This window comes from Astatotilapia calliptera, chromosome 9 (genome assembly GCF_964374335.1).
Source record: "Astatotilapia calliptera chromosome 9, fAstCal68.1, whole genome shotgun sequence".
In the NCBI taxonomy this organism is placed as follows: Eukaryota; Metazoa; Chordata; class Actinopteri; order Cichliformes; family Cichlidae; genus Astatotilapia; species Astatotilapia calliptera.
Genome location: NC_137430.1, coordinates 2,819,120 through 2,840,398, shown reverse-complemented (window position 1 = coordinate 2,840,398; position 21,279 = coordinate 2,819,120). Strand labels below are relative to the sequence as shown.

Sequence of the window (21,279 nt, the reverse complement as noted above, 5' to 3'; positions counted from 1 at the left end):
AGCAGCCTACACCTATTGCAGCATAAATAAGGGAAAATTCAGGGTCACCTGGTCCAGCCCTAACTATATGTTTTAGTAAAAGGGAAAGTTTGAAGCCTAATCTTCAAAGTAGAGGTAGCGTAGAGTAGAGAGTATCTGCCTCACCAATCCCACTGGAAACTGGTTCCACAGAAGAGGGACCTGAAAACTCAAGGCTCTGCCTCCCATTCTACTTTTAAATACCCTAGGAACAACAACTAAGCCCTGTCAGTACTGCAGCATTTTGGATTAACTGCAGGCTTCTCGGGGAGCCAAGACCAAAACCCAAACCCAAAGTGGGTTTTGGTCAGTGGTTGTTGATCAATGGTCATGAGAATTTGCATAATTATGATTGTCTGCGAAGGTTCTCATTCATCCAGGTCATCGTAGTCAAAGGAGCTTGCAAAGAAAAGCGTCTGGACTTCTTCAGTTAAAGAAGTCCAGACGCTTTTCTTTGCAAGCTCCTTTGACCATAATTATGATTAAGGAACTGACCTTCCAGCCCATCGTTCCTTCAGTGGGCTGGTTTCAGTCATTATGCAAATGTCCTGTTTATAAGATTGAAACCTGCAGTCAGCTGAGACTGAAGAAGTCACCTGGATGAGTGACGACGTTCTCCCACAAAACGCTACGTCCAGATGAACACAATCAACTTTTGGAGATTTATTTTCCTGGATGATTGAGAATGCATCAAGACAATATATTGTGGTGGTTAATGTGCAGCTCTTGGTAATTTGGGAGAATCATGTTTTTAATCATGTTGTGGATTGAATGTTGGGTTTTATTTTATTTTGTCTACAGAAGTTTTTCTCACCTGTGATCGTTCAGATTGATTTGTTGGATTGACTTGAATCACGTGAAGGTTTAAAGCTGCTCCTCCCCCAAAAAGAATAAAGTATAATCATGAAGAATGTAATAATGTCTTCCTGTGTCAAACACAGCTGCAGTCAAAGCCAGGAAGGAAAGCTGGTTAAAACTGTTGAAAGGCCCATCGAGGGAATTCAGATGTTCTGTTCAGTTTTCTTTCTATAGTGAAAGTTCACAGCAACAGTCGTCTTAAACTGCTTCATGTTGTGATCCACTGTATGGTTTATGATGGAGACACTGAGTCTGGTTCAGCTGCTTTGTTGGATTCTGTATGTTAAAGAGTCTGTTTACATGGTGGAGGTGGTGGGGGCTGAAGGTGTTGAAGTGGGTGGGGTAGGGGAGATTATTTATCTCCTTGTGGCAGAAGCCAGTTTGTCTCGTTCGCTACAAAGAATCGGCTTGTAGAGCAAACTTGTTCATGAACTTCACATCACCAGCCTGGGGTTTACAACTAGTGTTAATTGAGGACGTTCGAAGGTTCAGTTTGTTCCACGACTGCATTTCACGACTGCCTGTTTGTATCTCTGTCACTGGAGGACCAACGTGGACCGAGAAGTCAGCGCTCAAAGCTTGGGAAAGTCAGTCTTTTACGCAGACTTCAAACTTAAAAACACACCAGTTAAAGCGTACATGTGATCAGTGTGGCAGAGATTTTACTCACAGTAAGAGCTTACAGAGTCATCTAGTTACCCACTCTAGAATTAAAGCATACAGCTGTGTGGAAAAACTTTAAGCCGGATAGAAAGCCAGTAGTAATATAGCTGTACTTTTTTTTATTGTTCTCATTTTTCAGAGGGAGACATGCAACATGGGACCTCTCAGACTCGCCAGACTCCCCACCACCATGGTTGCCAATCCAGACCCCACCACCTCCCCCCACCCCCTCCCCCCCACAGTTGTGCAGGATCCTACAGGATCAGGTCTGTGTGAGGAAACTATTATCGACATCAAGCTTGCAACCAACCACCTGGTGATGTTGGCGCTAAACGCCTTTCTACAGGAAACATGCTACGGATGTCAAACAGCTCATCCCAGTCAACTGCAACACAGCTGCTTGCTAAGCATGTCTGTTATACCCAGCGCATAAATGTCTGTATGTCAGTGCTGATCATTCAAACCCTGTTTAAAATGTGACACACATGTTGTCCGAAAACAATTCCTCTAAATTTGCAAAGTTAATGATTTAAAAACATATTTTCGAATTTTTAGTTGCATGTCAAACATATGATAGACTCTTGAGCATGTTTATATAGCTACATTCACAATGGTATAACCATGCTAAATAAAAGATGCCTGTCAGGGAGTTTTTATTGTTTTATTTGCTTATGCTTCAAAAGTTATGTTATACATATTTCACCAGACACAGTTTTCTGTTAAAACAGGAAGCTGACCCTGTGACACTGACAAGAGACCAGCACAGAAATACATATCCGCAGAAGTTGACTTGCATTATATTATTCTTAGAAATTGACCTGCAACACACATACTCTGTGACACACACACACACACAGCTTGCATGCAGACAGACATCAGGACCTGCGTGACAGGAAATGTGATTATATTTGCATATTGACGATGTAACCTATAAAAATAAACGAATACTGCAGTTCGGTGTGATTTGCTCTGAGCTTTTCACCCGTGCAGCACGTTAACCTACACAAGTGTCTAATTGTTGTTTATTCACCTGACTGTTTGTTAACTGTAAATCTCTGACATTTAATTGGTCCTTCGAAGCCGTTAATGGACTGGTATTAATGATAATATTATGCTCCATTTCACAGTGGTATCCTTCCTCAAGTCCCGACGCCGTGACAAGCCTGCGTCGAAGTCTCTGCAGAGCGCCCTCCAGGAAGGGTTGAAAGTCCAGGGACGCTAAAATTCGGGTCCTGGCCGACGTCATACACGCCCACGGCGCTGGGGCTTGAAAAGAGATGCCCGACAGACCGGCAACAGCGAAGCCAGGTGATTATTCCACATTTGACACACCTTGCATAAAATTATCGGTGTTTAGGGTGACACTGTTCCAAGATAACCCGTCCTACGGGGACTGGCAGTTTTAAGACTCGCTTGTAAGACGAAACTGGAAGTGTAATAGACACTCGTTTCGCAGTTAAAAAAAAAAGCTGGTAGTCTGAATGAGGGACTCGCCTGTAAGACGAAACTGGTAGTGTAATAGACACTCGTTTTGCAGTTAAAAAAGGCTGGAAGTCTAACTTTACTGGAAAGTAAATAAGTGTACGGAAAGTGTCAACTAACATAGGATAGAAATTGCGCGCATAAACTGTTTTCATTGTTTTGTTGGTGGAGTAAGTTGATTTAACAGCACATTAAGGTGTCTGAACTACTCCACTGAATTGTTTACCGTTGATAGCTCATGTACTGGCTGAATGAGGAAAAAGTTGTGCGTCATCACGTAAAATCGACAACCGCTTTCAAGAATAGCTTGAAAGTAGAAGCCTGTTGTTGATAACTTATCTCGTCCTTCGTGCCAGTGACAGCTTCACGGGTCTGACTGTATATTTAACTCAATAAAATACATTGTAATCAAACCTTCTACAAAACGAAACTAAATGGTTTGCAGTCCCTCTGCAGTAACTATTTTAAGAGGAACCTTACAAACAGAACTGAACAATGAAATATAGTTGGCATGACGATCATGCCCAGATTGTATAAAATAAATAAAAGGAAATCATTCACATGAAAACCTTTTCTATAAAAAAGAGAGATGCATAAGGTAGATTAAGGCTGTCTCATTGTTCAGCCAAGGAAAGTGTGTGGAAAGGTAAATGTCTCCAGCCTGGATGACGGGTGGGACTGCAGCCCACCCAGAGCCCTTGATGGATACAAAATAAAATATAAAAATAAAAATAATAATAAATTACTTGGTTCAACATGAAACAGAGAGAATGAATGTGACTGAAGATTGGATCTGAGATGAGGCAAACAGAAGACCAGTCTAAAAAGTAGGCACAAACCTGTTCAGAGAAAAAGCAAATTTGTACGGATTGGATGAATTCTAAATTATCTGTTTGCTGAGTAGGATGATCCTAACTATTAAATTGGCTCAGTAGTAGTATAGTGATTTACACTGATAAAATGTTGTAGTATACTGTTGTCATTATATAGAAAGAAAAAGATGATAATATTAATAAAAATATAATATTAATGACAAGAAGTATCCTAGTCAGTATGATGTGAGATGGATAATTGTTTTTTTTTTTTTTTTGTTTTTTTTTTTAAATGACATCAGAAACAGCAGTATGCGACATTACGTGATGGCAGAGCTTCAGTTCATCCTTTGTCATTTTTTTTTTTTTTTTTTTAATAAATAGGACAGGGGGAATGAATGAGAGAAAGAGGGGGAGAGAAAGAAAGAAAACCAAAGGGGAGAAGAGACGGTGAGAAGGGGGGGGAAGAGAGAGAAAAAAAAAAAGAACTCCTGGGTCACCTGTATGGAGAAAAAAAAAACCAAACAAAAAAAAACAAACAGAGGAGACAGCAAACAACAAAGAGCAACATAATAATAGAGAAAACAAAGCACCATCACAATAAACTAGCTAGTCATAGATATCAATATTTACTAAATAATAAACGATATTGTGCAGCACGCAAGATAGACAGCGCACAGTGTGCTTTGAGGCAGCAGCCAAGAAAGCTTTAGTCCGCGTCTGTGAATACCCATGTGTGCATACCTGTGTGGATCAGCATGCTTGCATTCCAAAGGTTTCTCCTTTGGAAAAGATGATCCTAAACTATTAAATTGGCTCAGTAGTAGTATAGTAATTTACACTGATAAAATGTTGTAATATACTGTTGTCATTATATAGAAAGAAAAAGATGATAATATTAATAAAAATATAATATTAATGACAAGAAGTATCCTAGTCAGTATGATGTGAGATGGATAATTGTTATGAAGTAGTCTGCATCAAGCTTAAGGTTTGCTCAAACTCAGTATAATGACATATGAGATGAAGAAAATAAAGGCAATATCTAAACCAATTAGGTGCATAGAGGCACTTAACCTGCTTGAAAATCTGTCATTTATCCTAGATAAATATTACTGAGATGTAGAGCACATTTATAATGATAATTAATAAGCCAAACCCTGTGGATAATAGCTAAAGCTACAAGATTGAGAAGCTGATTTAAATATGTGGACACTACTAAGCTAATGAGCGAGTTAAACATTTTTATTTATTTGTTTCCGAGCGGAAGCTGCATAGGGGACAGCACAGGGAGCTGTCTATCAATGAATAGAAAACACACATACACAAAGTGTTACATGTGAAATTATTTTTGGAAAGAATCAGAAGTGAGATGGTTTTGAATTAAAAAAATCAGTGAAAAGATGCATGAATTACACCTGATTATAACATGCAGAGGCAATGAAGAAAGCAGCTTACACTCACTGAACATTAACATGCATAGGAAAAGAAATGAAGACCTGCTTACACTTATACACATAACATAACATAACATGAGTTGGTATTTCTGACCAGAGAGAGGGAAACGGGTAGTTTAAGTACTCAGGATCATAATGAAAATGTCTTAGTTGTGTTTCTTCAGGAGCAAAACAGACCTGGATTAATTCTCCACGTGCAGCGGTCGGAAGAAACCCATAGGTTAGCAAATTTGGGAAAGAAAACTGACTGCTTAAGGGGTCTGAAACACTGCAAAAGCAACATATGCAAATTCACGTACATGATTTACAAATGCCCAGTTTTAGAGCTGTAAACTGTGAGCAATTCAAAGTTTAAATATATATATATAGAGAGATGAAATAAGAAAACTTTAACTTCAAAGTTGAAATATGTAAGATGAGTGAAATGTGTGAATTCTTTGAGAAACAAGAAATTATTTAAACATGCCTTAAGTGAAAATGTAATGTTGCATCTATAGAGAAGAAAAAGCGTGCAGTATTTTAACAATAGACCTTTTAATAAAAACAACTGAAGCAACATGTAATACTCTGATTTTCCCAGTTAAAAAAAAAAAAAGCAAACACTGGGAAATATCGGCTAGTACATGACCTTAGAGCAAAGAGGTCACGTACCTTGGCCACAGACTGACAGGACAAGGCAGACAGCTGTTAGACAGCAGAAAAGTAGCTGTACAATACGCTTCTAAGCCTGTCGCCAAACAACAAATGATGAGTTATTTAGGTCTTTGCAACTTTTGCAGACGTTGGATACCTGAATATGCACTGCCCAACCTTTGCAAAACTTGATCTGTGGCAAACACTTAGCTCTGAAAGATGAAATAGAATGGACACCAGAGGCAGACAAAGCATTTATTGACTTAAAACTTGCCCTGCAAACAAGCACAGTTTTAGCCTTGCCTGACTGTGACAAGCACTCTCCTTCCTGCGGAAGTAGATGGTGCCGAACACAGCTGTATGCTGAAGCTAACTGAAAAAAATGAAACCCCGACCAGACATTTTTAGTACACTGCAGCCTACTGTTTTAGAAGCGAAACCTTTAGCTTCCTCTTTTTCAGCACAGAGTGCAGAATTAGCGGCTATCATACGTGCATGCTGCGCAAAGGTCAAGATATATATATATTCACACTGACAGTCAATATGCGTTGCACACCAAAAAAGATAATTCAGAAATTACTGAAGGCAATAACTTCGCAGGCCAAGCCGCAAAGAAGGCCGCACAGCAACCAATATGAACTTTAATGTCTGAAACTTCACAGCTAATACCACTTGATGTACTTAGAGATGAATAGGAAGCCGCTCCTATAGCGGAGCGAAAGAAATGGCTAAAGTGTGGAGCACGGCTACAAAATTGCTACACAAGACAGCAGCATTAGTGACAAATAGCTTAAAGCATTTGTCAAGGGGTGGAATGATGAGTATCCTCCCCAAACACTTCTATACTCAAAATTTTGAAGCTTCAGCACAAGAGTTTATCAGAACATGCATGATTTGCCAGAAACATATTGCACAGGGAAACCTCAGGCCTAAAAGAGGCTTTTTCCCAACACCACCGCACCCATTTCACACAATCCACATGGATTTTATTGAACTGAACGAATGTCAAACATCAAAATACGCTCTAGTAATTGTGGATGTGTTCTCAAAATGGCCAGAAATCTATCCAGTAAAAAGAGCAGATGCAATCTCAGTAGCAAAATGTTTATGCAACCATTTTATTCCTACTCTGATAAAATCAGACAAAGGCCTGAGTGTTTGGGCCTGGTGAAGATGTGGATGCGACTAACCCAGGGTTCGCAAAAGCTCACACCCTTTGAAATTGTTCACGGGAGGCAATTTCCGCTTCCTCTCACTAGTGAGCCTATTAATAAGTCTATAAGAGAAACCACCCTAGCAGAGTGGATGACTAAATTATTTGAGAATAAAGAGATTGTCTTAAACAATAAACTGCCGAGTAATATCTCTCCAGTATCTTGCAGGTTGCAACCAGGTGATTGGATCCTGATTAAAGTGCTCCAGAGGAAAAATTGGAGTTCACCAAGGTGGGAAGGCCCAAAATAGCAGAAAGACCATCTTGGATCCACCAAAGCCACTGCAAAAAAGTGAGTGACAACACAAGCATAGACGCCGGTTCCCCCGACTCCTAGGTGTTCCCTGGTGGAGGAAAGGGCTGTTTGGGTATATCCCGCCCTTTTGTCTTCTCGCCAGTGGTCTACTCACCTGGAGCCCGGGTGTGCCTGGTCATCATGAAGAACCTTGTCCTCATAATGACTGGCATTGCGCTCCTAGAGAGCCTACTGATACTCACCTGGAAAGACGAGGACCCACAGCACCACCTGCAGATAAAAATGGTCATATAACAACTTACACCTAAAGGATAGGGATAAAGAGCACAACCACCCCTGGCTGAACAATGCCTGGTACCGGTACGTCTACAACCGAGTACATACAGAAGACAACCACACTGGCTGCTACGTCTATTCTCACCTCCCAACAACAGCAATGCAAGCCACCCTATATGGAAAATCACCCAGCCTTTCCGAAGCCCTATGTATATTCTACAAGGCCACCAGTGGAACATGTTCCCCCGAAGACATCTTCGCCTTCAAGTTGGAGTTAAAAAGACAAGTCACAAAAATCGACCTGCGACGATGTAATGGAACACTGATCAACTATAAACCTAATGAGCTACTCTTCTGTACACCAGAGATCTCAGACTGGAACTACAGCTGTGATGACCGATACTGAGTACACCTGAATGCGACCAATGACAAGGGAAAATCTTTCAACGTCAGGAGGGAACCAGGAATACAACATCCAATGTGTTTCACCTTCGCATACGGCAACAGAAAGCTGGGGATGAACCAAAACTGCTCCCAGACTTTCCGGATGCCGCAGGACAGAAAGGCACGGATAAGCTTCCTGAATGGCACATATTGGGTGCAGGGTACAGCTTGGGCATGTGGCTCAAAGACATACTTCACCATCCCACCCAACAGCACCGGACTCTGCGCCCCAATTTTAGTGTCAGACCACACATTCAGAATATTCCATCAGGACCGACCAAGACGCAAGAGGAGCACTGATGACGTGCAACCTCATGATCCAATCTGGGGCAGTGATGTGCCAGCGGAGTTCAAGTTGTGGACCACCGGACAGAAAGTCCTGCACTCACTTTTCCCATGGATCGGGAATGGAAAAAACATGCTGAGAATCGAGACTCTTGACTACAGATTTGGACTTTTCCTGAATAGCTCAACATGGATAAGCAAGGCTCAGAATGAGGAAATCGACGCGATCAGAATAGTGGTCATGCAACACAGAGTCGCCCTGGACATGATTCTCGCTGAGAGAGGGGGCCTCTGTGTCTTATTCAACATCACTTGCTGCACCTATATTCCAGATAACGTGCATTCCTTGACCATGACCACCGCCCTGGAGAAGTTACGACAACTGAGTAATGCACAGCAACAAGACTATGTCATGAACACAGAGGACTGGCTGACCTGGCTGCTGAGCGGCAGCTGGAAGACCCTCATGATCAAAGGACTTGTCTTGATAGGAGTTTTTCTTTTATTGCTTTGCATGTTCTCTACATGCATTCTACCCTGTATCAGATCAATGATTGACAAAATGGTACAGGCCACAGTGATCACCTATGTTGGACTGCCACAAGAAGATTTAGTATAGGAACACACACACTCACACATACTGAATGATGCTACAATTGAAAGTGTTGAAAGCAAGTGATTGTTGGCTGATAATAAAGTATGATTGAAGTGGTGAAATACGGTAACAACAGGAGGGAATGTCAGGGAGTTTTTATTGTTTTATTTGCTTATGCTTCAAAAGTTATGTTATACATATTTCACCAGACACAGTTTTCTGTTAAAACAGGAAGCTGACCCTGTGACACTGACAAGAGACCAGCACAGAAATACATATCCGCAGAAGTTGACTTGCATTATATTATTCTTAGAAATTGACCTGCAACACACATACTCTGTGACACACACACAGCTTGCATGCAGACAGACATCAGGACCTGCGTGACAGGAAATGTGATTATATTTGCATATTGACGATGTAACCTATAAAAATAAACGAATACTGCAGTTCGGTGTGATTTGCTCTGAGCTTTTCACCCGTGCAGCACGTTAACCTACACAAGTGTCTCATTGTTGTTTATTCACCTGACTGTTTGTTAACTGTAAATCTCTGACAATGCCCAAGCACCAATGCTCTCTAATGCAAGCCTCTGAACTGTATGTTGATAAGTACATGAAGCGTACCTCTACCTCTACAGCTGAAAACAGTTTGTATCCGCACTCTGAGGGTCTGCTGAATTGTTTTTAATACGGCATTTTTTACGAACTGCAGATGATGAAATCCTCTTTATTGGAGAAAGTGTCCCTAAGCTACTGTTGCTCATACTTACTGAGTTCCCTTGCTACTACCTTACTATGTCAGTAAACTTTTTGAAAAGGAAGCTGTTGTAGATTTAAAGAAACTTCTTAATTGAAGCAAAGGCAAAAAAATTTGAATGAATTTTATGTGACTGTTCATATTAAAGCCAACAACAAGTGAAAATCCAAAACAGACTCCAATCCTTTGTATTACAGTTTTTTTTTAAATTTATTTTATTTTTATAGCCGCTAGGACACATTTCTCAATACTTAGGTCACTTTTGCAAAACTCTTCTCCTCACTGACCTTCAGCTTGGCAAAGCAGTTCATTTCACCTTCAAAATGCACTACAACTACCAAAACACTTCATTCAGGTCTCAAATAAACTCATTCTTCCAGAACACTAGCAAAGGTTGACAGCCGACAAACACACTTTGTCACCCACAAAACAATGACCTAAAAAACACTAACAACATGTAGCATTACACAGTGTTTTCTTGTGTAAAACAAGGACACATCTCTGTTTATAATTTCAATATATGTTACTGGAATGAATCAGACATCATGCAGAATTCGTTAATATTTGTTTATGTATTTTTATTTTTCTGCACTAAGTAATCCCAAAGTACAAGAATTTGTATACACACCATCCACTGATACACATACAATAGTAATGCTATTCTACTCTGTCTTCTCTATTTGGCCACAGGTTCTCATCCACATCACATCTTATGTCATCTAGGGCAATACACCTAGGAAAGAATCTTCTGGCATGCCTGATCCATCCCTGGCAATCTTCTGCTGATATCTCCAGGCATCCAGCATCCATTGCATCCAGGAGGGACATCTGATCATGTGGATGATGGTCGTAAACCTTCCACCGCCATGAGGAAAAGAATTCCTCTATGGGGTTGAGGAATGGAGAGTAAGGTGGGAGGAAAAGAGACTCCATTCTGGGATGGGCTGCAAACCACTCGGTGACTGCACGGGAGTGATGAAATGCCACATTGTCCCATACAATTATAAATGTTGGCTGATTCCTTCTCTCCGCATCCCTTTCCTCACCTAGCACAACCCTTCCATAGAGGTCATGCAGGAACGCAAGGAGCCGTTCCGTGTTGTATGGCCCAATCAGTGGTCTGTGTAGCAGCAGTCCATCAGTGGATGTTGCTGCACACATTGTGATGTTGGCACCCCTCTGGCCCGGGACATTCACTGTGGCTCTCTTCCCAATCACATTCCTCCCTCGTCGCCATGCTTTGGCCAAGTTGAAACCTGCCTCATCCTCAAAGATGAAAATGTGGTGTGTTTGCCTGCCTTCAATCTCCATGACTCTCTAACATAAATCCACAAGGCAACATAAGCTGTTACAGTAGTAAATTTGTAAAAATTGTCTTTGTGTGTTTGGTTTTGTTCAAAAACAGATCTGTATTTTATTGTGATCTTACCTGGACATACTGGTTCCTGAGTTGCTTGACATGTTCAGAGTTCCTCTCAAAAGGCACAGTGTGCAACTGTTTCATCCTGACCTGATGTTTTTCAGGACTCTAGAAATTGTTGTTACGCTTACACTGTGAATATTTGCGAAAGTAACTGTTAGGTATTTTAGTACCATGGGAGCATTTACTGGATATTGTTTTATAGTGACATTATGCAGGAAAACTCTGTCATTCAATAAGGCCCCTTTGTTTCAGTGTTTTTCTCTTTGACCCAAGAATTGATGTGTGAGAATCACAGGCTGGTACAAGGTTGAAATACCACAGAGATCACTCCCTCAGCTACATTAGTTTCTTAATCTTTTAGACGCCTGTTGAAGGCCAAATGGTTTGTTTCAGATTTCACTAATGTAAGAACTCTTCGTTTTGTGCCTTGAAAATATGTCGCTGAGTTAATCACAATTGTAGCTGAACTGATACACTACACAAAGGATGCTTCTTCACCCAAGGGCAGGAAGACGCTGCCTTATCTTGGTCTGTACTGGTTTAAACTGATAATCTGCTGTCTCATGAATTTTACCCTCTATATAAACTGTTGTACTTGTGAATAAAGTTGAGTCACTTTGGGAAGACAATCTAAAGCAGTCTCTGTTTTCTTGTTCTCCCAAGCTGCTCCCGAGCTGCTCGTACTAACACGCTGAATGGCATGCTTGAATATTACTTGAGAATATATTTGACTGTGTTACAGACTAAGGGACATTCTCTGCTGATAGGTGAAGGTACATTCTCTGCTGATAGACGTCCACGCCTCGGAGGAAGCCGATCCACGGAGTAGGCCCTGGAAACAGTTTCCTTCAATTTTGGTGTCAGAAGTGGGATCCTGACGAAGGTAGGCACTTGTCTTTTTATTTTATAAGACTGTGTTATGCCTTTCTCAGTGATCCACATAGAAACGGGATACGCTGACGAGGCCTTCTTCAGTGGCCCACATAGTAACAAGTGGGATACACTGAGGAGCCTTCTTTAGTGGCCCACATAGAAACACAGGAAGTTGCCTGTTGTTTTGTAAATAAAAGCAGAAAGGACACAGGAAGTTGCCTGCTGTCATAAACTAAGAAGTTGCTCACCAGCAGAAAGGACACAGGAAGTTGCCTGGGGTCATAAAACGAGAAGTTGCTCGTTAAAAAGTGAGAAGTTGCTCACTAAAAACATAAAATTGCTAGCAAAAAATCAAGTAACCTCAGGTGTGCCACAGCAAAAATAGAAACTAACTTAAATCCTTCAAAGCGTCTAAACCCCTCTGGAAATCACTGACCATGGGTCAGAATAATTCAAAGACCTTAGACGGGTCCGATAAAAACTCAAAATTAACTGTAAAACCGAAAAAAATAAAATATAAAATCACAAATAGCGGCTCAGTACGACTCCCACTTCCGGTTACGTTTAACCCACGCTCGCGAATCAATGAAGACTTCCATGATTACGTATCCAGAACATGCGGAAGTGCTTACGTGACTGATTTCGTCTCGAACTTAAGAACTATAACTTTAATGCATCCTAATGTATTTCCGGAGCCCTATCCCGAACGATTATTGCCAGAAAACAGGTCAGTAGAAATGTTAAATACTATTTGTGATAAGAAAAGTAGACTGATTAAAAAGTCCTGTAAAAAATATATGATAGAATGTCGTGATGTGACCAATCGCATGCTACCACTATGGAAAAAAGGACCCGAGCCAGACGTAAATGCTTTAAATCAAGCCAGTGTAGGCTCTAGTAAATCCACTGCAGAAAAAACTAGCCTTATATGCCCATCCGTTCAACCTACGGCTCCGCCGCCTTATGATGAAAAAACAGAATTAATAGCTGCTGCGGCGGCTGCACGTCATCAGCGCGTATATCCTGATTTAACAGCAGAATCCCAAAAGAGTGAGGAAGGCACTGAAATGACACCTAAATCAGAAGAAGATGACTGGTTTAACTTAGATCAAAGACAGGAACGAGAATACACTGAACGAGAAAGAGAGTTACAGGAACATAAAAAGCAAACAAAACAGTTAATGACAGAGTGTGAGGAAATCATGAAAGATCCTTTAACTGAACGTACGGAAGCTGAACTGCAGGAAGCCGTTTCTGTCATAGATAATCATGTTCAGCGCCACACTAGAGTAGCGAATGGTTTAACTGTGCCAAAAACAATAACTAACACCAGAAATTTAATAAGGAACTACTTAAAGCAGAAAAAAGAGGAAAAAACTCAAGAGGGCCCCCACAAAAACACCCGTTATAAAGAAAAGCAGGGATCACAATTTAATGACGTCAGCACCTCCCTCCCGTTCATGATAATAGGGGACATGTGTTGCATTCAACCCCCTAAAATTTCAGAGTTAGCAGCAACCATTAAAGAACTTCCCGATCCTCTACAAAATCCTACAGCCTTTGTTTCTGCATTACAGAGAAGTACCAGATACCACCACTTGGGTGGGCCTGACTATAGATATATATTATGTCAACGAATCCCAGGTGTGACTGAATCTCAGCTTATTGAAGAAGTAGAGGAACTAGACCCTAAAAATGACCAAGCAGCCAACACCACCTCGTTTTTGTGGATAAATGATGACAAAATCACAGCCTTTTTTCAAAATCTAAAGAAATTTCTGCTCACAATGTCTAGAGATAAAATTGATTTAAATGCAGTAACCATGTGTAAGCAAAAGCCAGATGAATCCATTCTAGTGTTTATGAAACGTTTCACACACTGCTGGACTAATGAGGCATGCATGCCTGAAGGAGGAAATGATCAGATTTTCATAACAACATTCTTAAACAATATTCATCCAGAATGTTCACAACTATTGAAGCTGACTGCCACTGATAATCTCTATGACATGAAAATAAAGAACTTTATCACACTTGTCAAAACAAAAGCTGGTGCAGATCTTTTCCCCAACAGCACGAAGGCTAAAAGTGTTAAGATGATGTTGAACTTTGATGTTGAAGGCTCAGAGGAAAGTGAAAAAATGATGTATGCAGGGGCCCCGTCCCCTCAACAAGCGCAGCAGGGAGATTTCAGAAGGAGAGATAGGAGTGGAGACGTATGTTTTTATTGTGGAATAATAGGACACTGGAGGACGGAATGCAAATCAGCAGCAGGTAGATCTCAACCACAAAACACAGGACCAGCTCCTGCCACTAGGCGTAAGCAGAGCTCTTACAGACAAGGTAACTGGCAACGCAGACAGGAATCACATCAAAATAATGGCCCCTTTGCACTTAGGCAGCAACCTTATAATCCACATTTTAATCCCCACCCATATGATAACGAAAGACTGGACCAACAATAGGGAGGCCCAGGTGATGATGAGGGACAGTGTGAAGCACTACACACGATGCTGCATTTGCAATTGTCCCGTAACACAGAAAGCTTGCCCATGTTAGATATAGAGATAGGTGAAAAGATTTATTCCTTTTTAGTTGACAGTGGAGCCACTAAAAGTTCACTGTCTGGAAAATTCTATAGTGGGCCTGTTTCCTCTGTGTGCATCAACACCATGGGAATAAACGGAACTCTAGTGCAATGCCCCAAAACTCATTCTCTAAAAACACGCTGGGGCCCAAAACCAGATGAAATTACATATCATCCATTCATAATTATTCCAAACTCGCCTGTGAATCTATTAGGCAGAGATTTAATGGCAAAAATGAACTTGTGTATTTCATTTAACACAAAGGGTGAAATGTTTGCAGATACTGATAACAGCTATGTTTTCTCTGCCCTATGCACCGACATCATGGAGAAGGAACAGCCTCTGTGTCAGCTGGACGCCTCAGCGGAGAATGAACTCAATATCCATCTGACTGGTATCCCACGTCACACTCTGTGTCAAAAACATGTGCAAACACCGTTACCAGGTAGCCCCATGCCTGGAAGCCACATATTTGTTTCTCTCACACTGTTCAACAACATGATAACTGCTCACACCAGTGAAGGCCAAACAGTGGTTTTGTCACATAACTCAGACATAGGCTATGACATCACTGCACCATGTCGACACACAGATCTAACCTACCCCATACACTGTACTATCTCTGCTGTCACATTGCCAGCTGAATATCAAAACATGACATTATGGTCAAAAAGTGAGAATGATATAGGATTTATTGACTGTACACTTTATCACGTACACCTATTAAAACACAACAAGCCAGTATATGTCAAGCAACATCCCATTTCTGCCGAAAAAGCCGCAGCCCTAGATGTCATGATAGGAGATTTATTGACTACAGGAGTAATAAAGCCCACACTCCTGTCAATCCTGTGCCAAAGCCTAACAAACCTGGCGTATGGCGTTTCACACAAGACTTAAGGCAAGTTAATGCAGTCAACATTCCTCTGCCACCTCTGGTTCCAGATGTTCCCAGCATACTGACATCTATTCCAGCAACAGCTACACATTTTACTGTGGTGGATTTGTGCTCCGCCTTTTTCTCAGTACCTGTGCATGAAGACACACAGCCGTTATTTGCATTCACACATAGAAATAAGCAGTACACTTGGACTCGTTTGCCCCAAGGCATGATAGACAGCTCTGCTGCTTTCTCAGTGGTGCTTCATTCCTCCAGAGGGCTGTACTCTGATCCAGTATGTAGATGATCTCCTCCTCTGTGCTGAAAGTGAAAAACTATGTCAAACTGCCACACACATGCTACTCCAGCACCTCCAACAGACTGGCCACAAAGCGTCAGCAAAGAAAATGCAGTACTGTCAGACTTCTGTTCAATATTTGGGATTTACACTGTCTCACGGACAACGTTCTATGACTACAGACAGGGTCAAAGCTGTGACCTCTGTCCCTAAGCCCACTACACAGAAAGAAATGCTGTCTTTCCTAGGCATGGTGAACTATTGCAGACAGTGGATACCAGACTGTTCTTTTCATGACCACATTCTGCGTGAATGCTGCAAAAAAGACAAGCCTCCTCGAATACTGTGGTCCACAGAAATGACTGCCTCTTTCAATGCATTACAGGGAGCGCTGACCTCCGCCCCTTGTTTGGGTCTGCCTGACTACCACTTACCGTTCCACCTGTACGTCACAGAGAACGGCACAACCTGTGCAGGTGTATTGGCCCAAGAGCATGGCTGTGGCTACCGTCCAGTAGCCTTCTACTCAAAGGTGCTGCCAGCAGTAGTTCAGGGGATGCCGGCCTGCCTGAGAGCAGTAGCAGCTTGCTCTATCATGATAAGGGACTGCGAGAAGCTCACACTCTCACATGACACTATTCTACACACCAATCACCAGGTCACGACCATTCTAGCAAACATAACTACACAACACATGACCGCACAACGTCGCTCAGGTTATGAAGCTACACTAACTTCAACAGCAAATCTCACTATAAAAGCAAGCAGCACACCCAATTCGCCAGCACACTTACTTATTCGTATGCTGTGTTCTTCTGACCGACAGGATGGTTCAGACGACCCTGACAATCATGATTGTATGACACGTATACAGGAATCCACAGCACCACGCCCAGACTTAGAGCAGACACCAATCCCAGACTCAGTCATTGTTTATGTGGACGGGTCCTGTTCAAAACCAAATGACAACTTATTTCTTTGTGGCTATTCGGTGGTGACATTGCCTGACATCATACTAGAGGCTCACTCATTACCATTTCACTCAGCACAAAAAGCAGAGCTCATGGCTTTAATACGCGCCTGTGAGTTACATGTGGATAAGCGGGTAACAATTTACACTGATAGCCGTTATGCATTCGGTGTGGTGCATGACTTTGGCACATTGTGGAGACAAAGAGGATTTAGATCTGCTGATGGAAAACCGATCGCTAATTCTGACCTTGTTCAAAGACTTTTGCAGGCTATACAGCTGCCATCGGCAATTGCAGTTGTTAAAACGAAGGGGCACAGCACGGCTGACACAGACGAAGCAGTGGGAAATGCTCTTGCAGACGTAACCGCGAAAGCAGCTGCTGCCTCACAGCAACCACCCAGAAGGGAAGTATTATCTTTGCCTTTACAGCTGCCACTTGTCACGCTCCCAGACTATTTAGAAACAAATGTTGACCTAAAATTCATACAAGAGCAAGCCTCTGCCTTAGATTACACTTACTGGGAGAGTAATGATTGTACCTTAGATAACAGAGACGGCTTATACAAAAACCTTGAGGGTTTGATTGCCCTCCCATCTTCACTACTGCCAATCCTTGTCCGCCATTTTCACGGTGTGAGTCATGTCGGACAAAGAGGGGTAATAGGAGCAATAAAATCAAGATTTGTAATCAAGAAAACATCACACGCAGTAAAACGCATATTAGCAACCTGTCTAACATGTGCACGAACTAATGTAGGAAAACCAAAAGCAAAACATCAGCATTTACCACAACCAGATTTCCCATTTCATACATTACAAATTGATTTTACACACATGCCAGCACAAGGAAGCATCAAGTACTTACTGGTAATAGTGGACCAATTTAGTAAATGGGTAGAAGCTTACCCAACATCAAAAGAAACTGCAGAAGTAGTCTGTCAAAAGTTGTGCAATGAACTAATACCCAGATTTGGAATACCTCACCAAATTAACAGTGATAGAGGACCTTCATTCACATCAGAAGTAATTCAAAAGTGTGCTAAAACTCTAGCAATAGACTGGAAATATCATGTGCCATACCATCCTCAGAGTTCAGGAGTTGTAGGAAGAATGAATAGGACCATAAAAAACCGCCTGACTAAAGCAATGATAGAAACAGGAATGACCTGGATCAAACTACTTCCTCAAATCCTCTGCGAGATTAGAATGACTCCATCCGCAGCAACCAAATTATCTCCATTTGAAATAATCATGGGAAGACCGTTTCCAACACCATGGTCAGCCTCCAGAGGGGCACCGCTATTGGAAGGGGACATAGACACTGCATTGTCTGACTATGTTCATAACCTGGTAGAAACACTGAATAATAACTATCAGAAAGTTTGTCTCTCTCAGCCTCTCCCTTCCATAGATCCAACCCATCCGTGGAAACCAGGAGATGCGGTATTGGTACAGTCGCTAAAACCAAGGGCACTCGGGGAGGCCGCGTGTTCCAGCCCCCAGACTGTACTTGCAGTGACGAGAACCAGCATCCTAACAGACGGACAACCTCAGTGGATTCATGCCAGCAGGGTTAAGACCAGCCCCACCAAACCACCTAAGGCGTCGGATCAAGTAGATGACGTCTCCGGCGAGCCAGCGCCCGGATTCAATCCACCTACACACACACAATCACTGATTAACACACAACGCCTGAAAGAGCCAAGACTCAGAAAGCCCTTTGATCCCCCGCCTGAACAACAACAAGGTACTCGAACATCCAGCAGGAACAGAAAGCCTAGAGTACCACACAATGTCTAACCTGATAAAGATAGACTCGTTTCATCCTGATAATGGAGAAAATGAAATGCCCATTGTCATCACACGACGCTTAGGTCTCTCGAACCTGGGACCAGGCCAGGAGACGACTAAAGAACTGTCTTTTTTATATATTTAGGTTATTAATCATATCTACTGCATTAACCTTAGGATTTTTATTTACTATTTCGTATTGTAAAGTGCAACCCTGTTCACATTTCTGCAAGCCACATTCTCAATGATAACCCATATAGCTACTAGTACAGCTACTTCAATGTATTTGCAATTAGCACAAATTGATCCTGAGGATGTGCCAGATGTTACCAATGATGTTCCTGATGTGTATATTGAACATTAGGTTGTGAACTATTACATTTTATGATTTGCTTTTTATATTATGTTATTACATTTGTGATTTTTCCTTTCTATTTGAGTTATTATTTTTTAAAAAAAATAATAATAAAAAAAGAGTGGAACTGTTAGGTATTTTAGTACCATGGGAGCATTTACTGGATATTGTTTTATAGTGACATTATGCAGGAAAACTCTGTCATTCAATAAGGCCCCTTTGTTTCAGTGTTTTTCTCTTTGACCCAAGAATTGATGTGTGAGAATCACAGGCTGGTACAAGGTTGAAATACCACAGAGATCACTCCCTCAGCTACATTAGTTTCTTAATCTTTTAGACGCCTGTTGAAGGCCAAATGGTTTGTTTCAGATTTCACTAATGTAAGAACTCTTCGTTTTGTGCCTTGAAAATATGTCGCTGAGATAATCACAATTGTAGCTGAACTGATACACTACACAAAGGATGCTTCTTCACCCAAGGGCAGGAAGACGCTGCCTTATCTTGGTCTGTACTGGTTTAAACTGATAATCTGCTGTCTCATGAATTTTACCCTCTATATAAACTGTTGTACTTGTGAATAAAGTTGAGTCACTTTGGGAAGACAATCTAAAGCAGTCTCTGTTTTCTTGTTCTCCCAAGCTGCTCCCGAGCTGCTCGTACTAACACGCTGAATGGCATGCTTGAATATTACTTGAGAATATATTTGACTGTGTTACAGACTAAGGGACATTCTCTGCTGATAGGTGAAGGTACATTCTCTGCTGATAGACGTCCACGCCTCGGAGGAAGCCGATCCACGGAGTAGGCCCTGGAAACAGTTTCCTTCAGTAACGTTGTCTGCCAAGACTCTGTGTCTAATTTCAGTGAGTTTTATCCCATTGTTTCTGATGACCATATCAACAATGGCAGTTTCCTGCACATCAGTGAACATCCGTCCTCTCCCTCCTGTGTGAGGTAACCGTTGAGTCCTAAGCAGAAATGCAACAACAATTACACAAAAACTTATTTACTTCTGAAATGTGCAAATGCCCTTGCAGAATACAAGTTACCTGTTGGTTTGCCGAAAAACTCTAACAATAGATGCCACTGTAGAGCGTTGCAGATTTGGCTGCACTCTCTGACCAGCCTCTCTCATTGAGTGACCATGATTTACTACATGATCAATTACAGTAGCTCTGATCTCATCTGAGACTACAGCTCTTGATCTTCCTCTTATTCTTCTTCCACCACGCATACGTATTCCTCGCCCCCTCCCAGCCACTCTTCTTCATCTTTCAGCCACTTCTCCATTTCTGGCTGGGTCCATGTTCACATCACAAAACAAACCTATTCAGCAGTTGTCTCCTTTTGTAATGAAATTGAAGGAGTAACACCTGTGTAGATGTTCATCTACAATGAGAATCAGCTGTGGCTGGTTAAACTGCATTTTTAGATTTACAGTTTTTCTGAATGCTTAAACCCTAACTGTGATTCCTGTAGCACAATCTCTAAAACTATTCAGACTTATAGCAAAACCACTCACTGAGTTTGCAAAACTAAAAGCACAAGTATAGGATTATTTGCAATCGCCATAATGACTATATGGGTTACTTGGTCTGCAGTGAACATGCTTCCTCTGCCCCCAGCATCTGGTCATCTAGCAATTCTGTAAAGTAACAATTTCAGTATTTTTACATCGATGGTATTGGTGTGTTTCTCATTGGCATATGGCAGTGCTACAAATCTTTGTGCGAAGTGACTGTACTCACCGATTCTCATTTCAAGATGTCCTTATGATACTTGCTACAGTGTAGCGGCTCGAGTTAGGCTGGACCCGTTGGCCAGCTACCTTCAGGGTCATTCCACGGTTGATTACATGGTCCACTATTGTAGCTCTGATGTCATCAGTAATTCTATTTCTTACTCTTCTTACCCTTCCTATCCCCCCTCCTCATCCTCCTCTCCCCCCTCCTCATCCTCCTCTCCCCCTCCTTGTCCTCCTCTTGGTCCTCCTTGTCCTTGTCGTCCTCTTCATCCTACTTCTTCACCTCCACGTCCTCCTCCTCGGCCTCCTCTACTTCTCACTCTTTCTGCTCCCTCCATTGTACTCCGCACACACAGCTTACCTGTATTATAGTGCTTAGGCTGATTGCAAAGTGAACTAATTATCTAAAAAAGTTTTCACATGTCAAAGTGTGCCAGACAGTTGGCAAATTAGTGTTAATGATAGCCATACATGTGTATACTTTTGCTAGGAGTGTGTTGGAAATTTGGTAATTGAGTGTTGTGCAGTGAATTGTGCCTACAGTTTTGCAAAGTGTGTGTTACAAAATTGCAAACTGAGTGCAAAGCAGTTTTTGTGCTTTTA

At 41.7% G+C, this 21,279-nt stretch overlaps 1 long non-coding RNA gene across 2 annotated transcripts; it reads left to right on the top strand.

The window, feature by feature from the left end:
* The first annotated feature begins 1,687 nt into the window (after window positions 1-1,687).
* LOC145431016 (uncharacterized) lies at window positions 1,688-19,543 on the top strand. 2 transcript variants are annotated; one of them, XR_013911391.1, is made up of 4 exons: window positions 1,688-1,805; window positions 2,667-2,847; window positions 10,442-12,057; window positions 14,969-19,543. It is a non-coding gene; the product is annotated as an uncharacterized LOC145431016 (long non-coding RNA). The 2 variants fall into 2 exon arrangements; XR_013911390.1 differs by having other exon boundaries at window positions 14,966-19,543.
* The last annotated feature ends 1,736 nt before the right edge of the window (window positions 19,544-21,279 follow it).